Source organism: Paramisgurnus dabryanus, chromosome 10 (assembly GCF_030506205.2).
Source record: "Paramisgurnus dabryanus chromosome 10, PD_genome_1.1, whole genome shotgun sequence".
Lineage (NCBI taxonomy): Eukaryota > Metazoa > Chordata > Actinopteri > Cypriniformes > Cobitidae > Paramisgurnus > Paramisgurnus dabryanus.
Genome location: NC_133346.1, coordinates 37,189,681 through 37,200,548, shown reverse-complemented (window position 1 = coordinate 37,200,548; position 10,868 = coordinate 37,189,681). Strand labels below are relative to the sequence as shown.

Here is a 10,868-nt window from a genome sequence, read left to right as displayed (position 1 = left end):
AAAATTCAAATTACTATCACAAATTCAGATATCACAAATACAAAATACTGTGTGGAAAAATTTATTTAAACACAAATACGTGGGAAAAATGTGGACATACTGCGGGAAAATTGTGGGACCACTGGGCATTCTATGGGCAAACTGTGAGCACATATCTGTGTCTTAAAACCCATAAAAGCTGTTCATTTCTTAAACTACAAAATAAGCTTGGCTGAATAATTAGTCTTGTTGAAAGTAGCAGCAACAAAAAAGACAAACTAAAAATGTTTAACATACATTTCTTTTACCCCTGGGTAGGGATGTGACCGAAGCTGAATACGTTATTCGGAAGGGCACGGATAATAGCTTCAAAACGAACAACGAATTCATCCGAATAACAGAGAAAATATTCTGCCAGACATAATCACATGTTTACTGGAACAGCTCTAAATTATAAACCCCTTAAAGCACGAATAATATGTGTGTGAAGTGAATGAGTGCAATCTATAAAATGACATTTTCGGCGCAACCCTTATTTAGAAACGCGAGCTGTTTTGGAATTAGTTTAAAATCTTAAAAACGCTGCTAATATCAAACTTCTTTTAACCCAACTGTAAAAAAAAATTCCGTTTTATTTAATTAGACCAGAAAACCTTGATAAAATGCTGCACTCTGATAATAAAATATTCGTTAATAACTCTGTATCTCTGTGGCACCGGTAGATGATATTTTAATTACTTCTAGTCGAAGCAAGCTTTATTGTCAATCTAGGTGAATATAAAATAAATAAGTAAATAGATAAAAATATGAAAATGTAACATTTTAAAAGCAAAATTTAAACTGAAGAATACTATGACATGAATTGCAATTAACATAAAAATAAAGTAAGCAAATAACAACTGAAACATTTGAATTAAATATTTCTAATTACATTATTGTTTTAAATCATGTTGCTGGTTTTGAAATAAGTCAAAACTGATTTTTAATAGAGCATACTGTTATTTAAAAATTTGAACAAATATCTGATTATTTATTTATTTAGATGAAGATTAATAAGAAAGTTTTTTTTAAAACAATTCGTTATATTCGCGCAAACGCTATATGGACATAGATAAAAATGAGTTCAGCAAGTTTGTTCTAATGCTTATTATGCTTTCGTAAATTCTTATCAAAACAGATGTTTTTGAACTATTCTGTGCATATACTGCGCCACTTGCGTGTCCCTGCGTTGCATTTCGGATCTGTCAGTCAGCGCGAGTTTGTCGATCTTAATAACTTTTTAACATAAATCAGTTCCCGAACTTTTTAATAACTCTTTAAGCATCAAGCAAGTCCTGCATTTTATTTTCAAATTCCTGCATGTTTTTAAACTGAAACCAAGATGTCAGACATGGATATATGAGTAGTATTAGGTTATATTTCACTCTTTTAGAAAACTTACAAATAACGATCATTTTAGATGTTTAATTACTATTTTTAAATCGCTAGACTAGGGATTAATGTAGGCTACTTATTTTTTTCTGAAAACATCGCACTCATTTAGAAAGAATGGGTCTCATGGAATTGTGCTGACAGGCACAATAAACATTTAAGGGTGATCTAGCCTACAGTTTTGTCAACGTGCTTTCAAGTTTGTTATTTTAATGCTACAATACAATGATGCATAGCACAAGCTGTATGAGGCTTTAAAAATGAGTTGTTTGCTTTCCATGAGTATTACTAACGAGAATCAAGTTATTTGTCTTTTTGATTAAAATTTTGTATTATTATTTTTAATAATTTAATTTAATAATAAATATTTACAGTTATTTAAGTTATAATACAAATACAGATACAAATAATTTTGAGACTGTTACAGATACAAATACTGACTCCGCTGCACACCCCTACCCCTGGGTATAAAAATGTTAAAGGGGTACTTCACCCAAAAATGAAAATTATGTCATCATTTACACACTCTCATGTTGTTACAAACCCACATAAATTTCTTTGTTCTGATAAACAGGAAGGCAGATATTGTGAGAAATGTTTGTAACCAAACTGTTTGTGTAAATGACAGAATTTTCATTTTTGGGTCAACTACCCTTTTAAGAAAATGTAGGAAATTTAGCTTGTGGATTGAATATTAAATTACTTTTATGTAACCACATAAAACCACTTATTACTAAACAGAAAAAGCAGGTCCAAGAACAACATGTCTCATCATGGGCACCAGTTGATATTTTCTCGTCCGATTCTTTCTTCATCATGCTCTCGGTCACTCCAGGTGTGTTGTCCTGGTTGCTTTATGGTTACAGCATCTAATTGAGAACATAAAAAAAATTAAATGTTAACATTAAAAACAGGGGTTGTCTTAACAAAAAGTAAAGCATGATCAATCCAATTAGGTACACTAATATTAAAAGGAATTTATGTATTGCTATACACCATTTAAATATTTAAAGCAATGCTTTAGACAGATTTTAAAATTACCCAATGATGTACTCACACTCAGTAACTCGACATACACATGTTCAGACGTACACATTTGGAGTTATTTTAGTAAATGTCCTTGCTTTTCCGAGCTTAATATGTGAAAAAACATGGATCAGGGTACATTTTCCCAAAGAAGTGCAGCCTTTAAAGAAGTAATCCACACAGCTCCAAGGGGTTAATAAAGCTCTTCTGTGGGTCATCGATGCTATATAGTAAGAAAAGATAATGTTTTAAACTTTATAAACTATAATAACTAGTTTGCGGTAAACATTTGAATATGGATTACCTCTGTGAAGGATGAATGCACTTTATTGAGGTTTAAAGTCAGAAGTTGTTCCCTAATTGTTGTTTTCTACCATTACAGGGCTCCAGACTGCCCCCGATTGGTCGCATTTTGCCACCAAAATTTGAGAGTGTGCCACTTAATTTTACATCCAGTCGCACATGTGTGACCAGTAAATTTTACCTTTTTTTGTGATGTGACACTGAATTTGAAACAGCAAATTGTACTTTCTGAATCTTTCATTAAAGTATTTATTAGTAATACAGTATTTGGTAAGCATGTTGATTTTTGGTGTGTGCCCCTAAATTTTCTGGTTGCGCTCCTAAAATGTTCAGTTGGGGGCCACTGTGCTCCTAGCGAAAAAAGTTAGTCTGGAGCCCTGCATTATAAAGCTTGGAAGCGCAAGTAAAAAAGGGGCTATTTTCACTTGGTATTAAGATGTGCTGTTGTCGATCGGACCACAAGTGGACGATGCTAAAGACATGTGTAAATGATGTTCAAAACATCTTGAGGTTGTCCACTTTTGACCACATTCAGAGGTAGTTGAAAACACTTTTAATCGGATTGCTTATGTAGGTTAAGCGTGCATGTGGTAGAATGTGTTCCAACACCCACAAGAGAATATCAAAGAAATATCAAAGAAAGCTTTTACATATAAATGTACAAAACACTGTGCCGCATGTTTACTTACAAGCAGCGGACTCTGGCATAATATTAGCTGCGTCCATTTAAATCCCGTCATTACTCCTGCTCATGTTTAAATGACAGCAGAAGGAATCGCCCACAGTCTCCACAGACCATCCCCTAAAAGTATTCAGAACAGAAGAGGTTGAAAGGGGACAAAACTGACGGATTTAAATACCAGGTGTAAACAGAATGTGTCCTTCTCATCCGCTTATGAGCCGATCGACAAAAAACCACACACATCTTAAAGACACACTATGCAGTTATTTTACCTTAATGTAACAACTTCAAAGTTATTTCGGTGGTAAACAAAGTCATAGTAGGGCGAATCATCCTCCCGTTGAAGCTCGGGGAGGACGCCGCTACCAAAACCAGCAATGCAAGCTTGAGAGAACCGCCCCTGACAAATCTCGCGAGAATCACGACTTGCTTTACTGCAACGACGTCACACACGTTAGGCTTGTTCGACTTTGTGTGGCGCTGCAAGAACCGACCGCTGGATGATGTCAAAGTACCGCGAGAATGATCCGAGATGGCACTTTGACGTAATCCGGCTGTCGGTTCTTGCAGCGCCGCATAAAGTTGATCAAGCCTATGACAACAACTGCACGCGCGAATTTCAGACGTGAGGCTAAACGATTTAAAAGTTAAGAAAGCGCGTTCGGAAGAGAGTTGGAAAAGGAAAAGAGAATCTGACCGGAATCAGGTTTTTACTCGTTGGCGTGAGCTAAAAGACAGCACTGTATGGGATGCTGATTTGGCGATCTTGTTGATGGACTAGTAAGTAAATCTCTTATTTGTAAACTTGATTGCGGTCTATGTTGTATGTTGTTGCGCTTGCTTGTAGTATGTCATGCGATTATCATGACAACAGTTGTCAATATCTCACATAATTATCAGGACATAAATAAGCCTAGAGGTTGTAAATAGTGTAAACATGCACAATTTGCAAACTATTATGATAGATAGCAATAATCATGTATAGTGACATTATAGCGAACAATGTTATGAAATAATGCAACGTACACAATAAACGTTGTCATGGCATTTTGTAATGTTTACTTGTGATTTAGCTGCAATCATGTAAAAACGTTACAAGCTAGCAAACGCGGTACTTTATTATTATATGCACTCTACACTTGGAATAAACTTCTTATTATCCTATTACCATCATCTGTAGTTTAGTAGACTATGCAGTAGCCAAATATTTGTATGAAATTGTGAAACACTAGTACTAGAGTGGAAAATTACGACAGTTGCAAGTATTCTCCAGCGACTCTAGGGGTCGCTGTTTGACAAAAACGCCGAAATGCATAGAGCGGCTTTAATACCAAGTTTAAACAGCCCCAAAAACACAATCACTTCACCAAAGTGTGTCATTCTGCTTATAAAAGAAATGTGCATGCAGTGAGCAAAGACGTTTCTCATGATTATGACGACTCACCTTTATGGATTCAGTCTTGCATAAGCCATGTGACACGGAACAGGAATTTGCAGAAATACTGATAGGAAAGGAAAGAAACTGAATTTAGTTTTAAGTTGGACTACTGTTCCCATATTTATCAAGCTTCTGAGAGTGCCATTTTTGTCTTAAGTACTAAGAATTCATGAAATATACTCCTACTTTCAATCTTAAATATAAAAGCAAGTTGTCAAATTTCTTAAAGCTAAGAATCACTCTTAGGGGCCAATCACACCAAACGCATTTATGGCAGTTGCAGGCGCCTTTTTTAATTATATTCTATGGGCAGAGAGTATTTGCGCACTGTTTATGCGCGCCGAACGGCTTGCGTTTTTTGTCACCAGCCGCAGCACACACTTTTGAAGGAGCGATGAGAGCGGAAAAGCAGCCGACGTCATTCGCATCTTTCTATTGTCCAATCGAATGGGGGGAGAGGCGGGCCTTACGGTGTGGTGAGGGAAGTTTACAGTTGCTTTGAAGAACCGGACTCCACTCGCTCACTCTCCTATGTGTTTGTGCACCTCTCACCCTCAAACAAGGTCAGAGCAAGCGTCCTCTTTATAAAGTTTCTGCTTATATGACAGTTTAGAGCAAAATAATATCACGCTTCAATATTTGATTGACAAGACAGCTGACTCGTTGGTTGCTAGCAATATGAAAACTCGCGTCACACTGCTCTTTTTTTAAAAAGCGTTTGGTGTGATTATTTGAGAAAAATAAAACTGAATTCGGGACAAAAATTTAATGGATTTCATAGGGTCCTGCTAGATGCCGCTCCTCCACGGCTTTAAAGAATGATTCTACAGCCCTAGAAATATGACATCTAACACGAAAACAGGAAAGGAGATTCCTGTGGCAGACATCCTCTCCAGAAAGACCATAGCAACAAAACATGACAATCTCATCAAAGATATGGACATGTAGATTCACTTAATTATAAAAACGTACCAGTCAGTGACACAAAGCTCCAACAGATCCGTACCGAGGCAGTTTTCAGCAGCTCAGATAGATGATCTTGGATGGATGGCATGCAAATAGGAGACAATTTGCCACATACATTATTGACTTTTAAGACAAACTTTCATTGACCAGTGAAGATAAGAAAATAGTCATATCTGACCTGAGATATGCGCACACGCTGAGAAGTCTAAGCTAAGAGCACGAAATGTTATTCTGGCTAGAAATGTGTAAGCAGATAGAACACATGATCGAAAGATGGAGTACTTGCCTGGTTCAACATAATTCAAATACCAAGGAACCCATGATTCCTAATGAAAATCAGACCGTGGCAGGTATTAGCTTCAGACCTCTTCACCTCGAACAATGAATAAATGGTTAATGTAGATTACTATAACCATTTCTTCCAATTAGACAAACTCAACACTACTATGGCTGCCACTGTCATCAGCAAGCTTAGTCACTTTCGCGAGACATGGCATACCAGTGAAATTAAAACGTCCACAATATCAACACAAAGAGTTTGAAGACTTTGCAAAAACATTAAGTTTCACACACATTGGCCCACATGACTGATCCCTATCTCATTTTGATAGAGTATAGGAACACACCTGTTGACAACCTCTTCATGTCTCCAGCCCAGCTCCTCATGAGTCGCAGACTGTGATCCATACTGCCAACCACAAACCAGCAGCTCCTACCTGAGATTGTCAGTTTCACAGAGACATTCTACAATGGAGTAAACAGCAGCATCAGAAAAATTATTATTTAGGGATGCACCGATACTGGTATCGGCCTCGATACCACATTTTCTAAAGTACTCGTACTCGTTAAAAGTCCCCCGATCCCTGGAATCGATACCACGGTCTGAGAAATGTCTATGTTTGAGCGGTGTGTAAGGGGTTAACGCCTCTTGTGTTGTCCAAAGAGGCAGAGTTTACAACTAACTGGAAAACTAGTCCTTTGTTTTTTGTTAAATTATACGACTAAAGCTGTTACCTGTAAATTTAAATCATGTTTTTTATTAAGTACTCGGTATCGGCAAGTACTGAAATGCAAGTACTCGTATTCCAAAAAAAGTGGTATCGGTGCATCCCTAGTATTATTATCGTAGTTATACGCGCAAGTTTGGTGGTACAAAATAAAACGTAGCGCTTTTCTAAGCAGATTTAAAAGAGGAACTATATTTTATGGCGGAACAGCACTTTTGGGAGTACTTTGACTCGGCGCAGTAACACCCTCCCTCTCCCATTATGAGAGAGAGAAGGGGAGCAGATTTTTCAGGCGAGTCCAAGTACTCCCAAAAGTGCTATTCCGCCATAAAATAGTTCCTCTTTTAAATCCTCTTAGAAAAGCGCTACGTTTTATTTTGTGCCACCAAACTGGCTCGTATAACTACTCGTCTTAAATAGGAAAACCGTTGATGTGTTTGGTCACTTCTAACTTTATCTCTGTTTGGTACCATTGAATGAATGAGGCTAAGCTAAATGCCATCGAAGTGTCGCAGCGCGCCCCAGCGATTACGTGCACGCACTAAGATGATACAGGGATGTATCAACTCTTCTTAGTTAAGGTAATAACATAGTTTAATATGGAAAATGGATAGACTATTCCTTTAAGTATTCATACCACTTTCATTCAAAGTGTCTGTTATTTCTTTCAAACGAATGGCGATGTAATATTCCCGTCAGTACTAAAAGCTCAATTTGTACTTACTCTAAGTCTCCTAATTTGCACAACAAAAAATTGAGAACAAGACAGAAGCAATAATAAGAGAAGTGCTTAGGATACCATAGTTCATATCTACACTGTACTAGTTTTTCTTACCCCATAACAAGTATGTTTACTGCTGTAACTGTAGATGTTTTACTGGCTCCTAAAGGATTATCTTATAGTTGTCTTTGCTTTATATATCTCTATGCTTTTATTGCTATAAAAAAAGAAAGCAGACATATAGCCAGTGTCACTGTTTGATTTGTATGAATGAGCTGTGTTTTGACCTCGAGCAAACTGTACATAAAGTCAAAGTGAGATATGACCATTTAATTAGTTATAACTATTTTATTTATCATTGCATTGAAGAGACCAACATGCTATTTCACTTTTGAGCACTTGACTTGAGTCTGATTCTGGTGGCTGTGAAAATATGAACAAAGTAATACTTACTCTTTAGCCAATAGAAAACATCAAGACACACCAAGAAAAGGATCTGAAAGAAGTAACAATAAATATACAACAGTTATTTATTCAGAATGGCCTTTAACATTTTAAAGTAGAGTAGTTAATGTAATTTTGATAGGGAGCTGAACAAAGCACACATATATTGCAATGCATGGAGTAAACTTGCGATATAACGTAATTTGTTTAATACACTTAAGAAAAAACGTTTCACAACACGTTTTTATAAAAGATATAAAACAAATATCCACTAACGTTAACTGTTAGCTCACAGCTGTGCCACGGGCTCAATCAGGCTAGCCGTAAACTGAAAAAAGCCCACACTACAATACTTGGAGTAAACTTGCATTATAATTAACTAAACAATTTAAAATACATTTAAAAACAAGCATAACACGATTATATAGAAGATATAAAGACAAATAAAAGATTTCCATTAGCTCACACCTGCGCGACGAGCTCAGTCAAGCTGACAGCGCTCGAGCTAACATTACTAACAAACGATAAACATTCAAATTGATCATTTATTAGTCGTATCGACATATACTGACAACTGAATTAACATCCCTGTGAACTAATTTCAATAAAGTAACAACGAATTTAAGGAAACTTACCCAGAATCGACCACAAAACAGAAACACTTGTCTGAGGAGAAAATCTGTAAATACCCAACGCGCGTCTCCGGTTGAATAATCACGTGATCACAAAGCATGCGGAGAGAGACGGACGCGCGCCTCTGCCAATAATATCATATTAAAAGAAAATAAAGATATTTGTTTAAAGATGAAAATGAAGTGCTTCTATCAGTGCTGTACAGGACCAAAATGACCTGTTTAGAGCACATTTAACATATTTATTTAATTAAAATAAACAGAAATATTAATAGACTTTAAACAAAGCATGTGTTTCATTATCGTTCAATGTGCTCAGTATTTATTGTTTCTACGTATACATTCATGCATATTTTGTCAGGATTATTATTGAATGGAGACACGTTGAAAAGTGGTCCGAAAAAGACGTCTAATTTTAGGCTAAATTTGGACTGAATTAGACGGACCAAACAAAGACCAGTTTTCAACGTCTTTTTTGGACTAAATGAAGGTCATGACGGGCCGACGTGATTTAGCCCAAAAAACAACGTCTAAATGACGTCTTGTGCTGGGTGGGTAAACATACCTTCACTAAAACATGGTAAACTTTATATGTATATATGTAAAGATTGTGGTAAACCTATATACTAGAGGTATTTTTTAACAACTTTAGATCTTCCACATGTCTACAACCTTAATAAGATAAGTTTATATCTGGTCTGTGCTTAAATGTAAGGTTCAATTCACCTAACATTACAAATGCAATTGCTTTAAATGAAGATTTGACAATCAGCATTTTTACACATTTCCATCAACCTATACATCCTTATACAAGATTCCCATGCTGGTTTGGTGCTGGTTTAGCTGATGGTCACCAGAACACCAACACCAAAACACAACATATGCTGGTGCTGGTATGCTTATGACCACCAGCTAAACCAGCACCAAACCAGCAGAGAATGAGGCTGGTCTCTGCTGGTTGTCACCAGCAAACCAGCACCAAAACATCAGGGTTACCCAGCTCCCTTATTCCACTCCAGAATAAAAAATGTAAAAGTTGTCCATGTTGGTGTGGATGTGTGTTAGGCTACTTAATCTGCATAAATAAAGTGAAAAAAGTCAAAACCACATTATCAGTTTTTTTTACTAATGTTTTTCACTTTTAATTAATATTACCCTTTTATCTTATCCCCTAACATCTAATCTATTTCATCTATAGGCCTACACCTTAAATTTAATTGAGCTTGCATGCATTTATGTGGAAAGTGATTTCGTACTAATGGTGTAAAACTAATATAATAAACTAAAATTAAAATCTAAAGCAACACTATCCCCAATTAATAATATAGAAAGTGTAAAATAAAGTGTAAATGCATGTTGAGTTATTGCTGCAATTCAGATTGTGAAATTGGTGAAGCACAGCTGAAGCTGAGTGGGGGAGGGGAGAAGAGGCCGCATGGGGGAGGGTAGAGCACGTTGCTGTGTGGGGGAGGTGAGGACATTTTGGCAGCTTCACTCACTTCACTGTGCAGAGAGACTGAGTGACAGAACGAATTCAGGTAAGACCTGCTTCATTTTAATTAACTTTAAGCTGTTTTTATAGTCTGACATAGTCTTCAGAATTGATTTTAAACTGTTTAAGGTTTGCATTAGTTTAATTAACTTACATAAAGTTCTTACACTTGGTAGCAATTGTGTTTTTCAATTAACATAATTAGTCTTGTCAATTAGAACCTAAACTGGCTGTGAAAATCTTGCGAAAGTCTTGTTTAACTTTTTAATACAGTTGATTTTCTTCATGAAATCATCCTTCATAATGTAATTTAATGAACATTTTGTGAAAACATTGATATCTTTAATATTTATTGAGTAAGATCGTCTCAAATATTGAAGTCATAAAGAAATTGATAACATTAGGTGAAATCAAACTTTTAAAATGTCTCCAGTTTGAGGATTTAACGTTTTATTCTGTTTTTACACTTGTAAAGGCAAATTTCCCTTACAGGAAAGTTACATGAACATTTTTGTGTGAAACACGTGAAATATGTGAAGCACATGTGGTAACATGTTGTCCACATGTGATCACATGTAAACACAGTGTCACCACATTATGCACATGTGATCACATGTGTTTAACACAAAAATGTTCCACAAGCACACATCACATGTGTTTTTTCACATGTGATATTGATGTTGTTCACACGTGATCCCATGTGTTTTTTCACATGTGTAAAAAATTTGAAATTCATGTGGTTTTTCT

General features: G+C 36.1%; 1 long non-coding RNA gene across 1 annotated transcript; it reads right to left on the bottom strand.

The window, feature by feature from the left end:
- Window positions 1–600: 600 nt before the first annotated feature.
- On the bottom strand, window positions 601–9,082 carry LOC135718169 (uncharacterized). Its single transcript, XR_010520627.2, has 7 exons — window positions 8,633–9,082; window positions 8,007–8,049; window positions 6,452–6,569; window positions 5,832–6,151; window positions 4,866–4,923; window positions 3,429–3,541; window positions 601–2,279 (listed from the first exon to the last, which is right to left on the bottom strand). It is a non-coding gene; the product is annotated as an uncharacterized lncRNA (long non-coding RNA).
- Window positions 9,083–10,868: the final 1,786 nt, after the last annotated feature.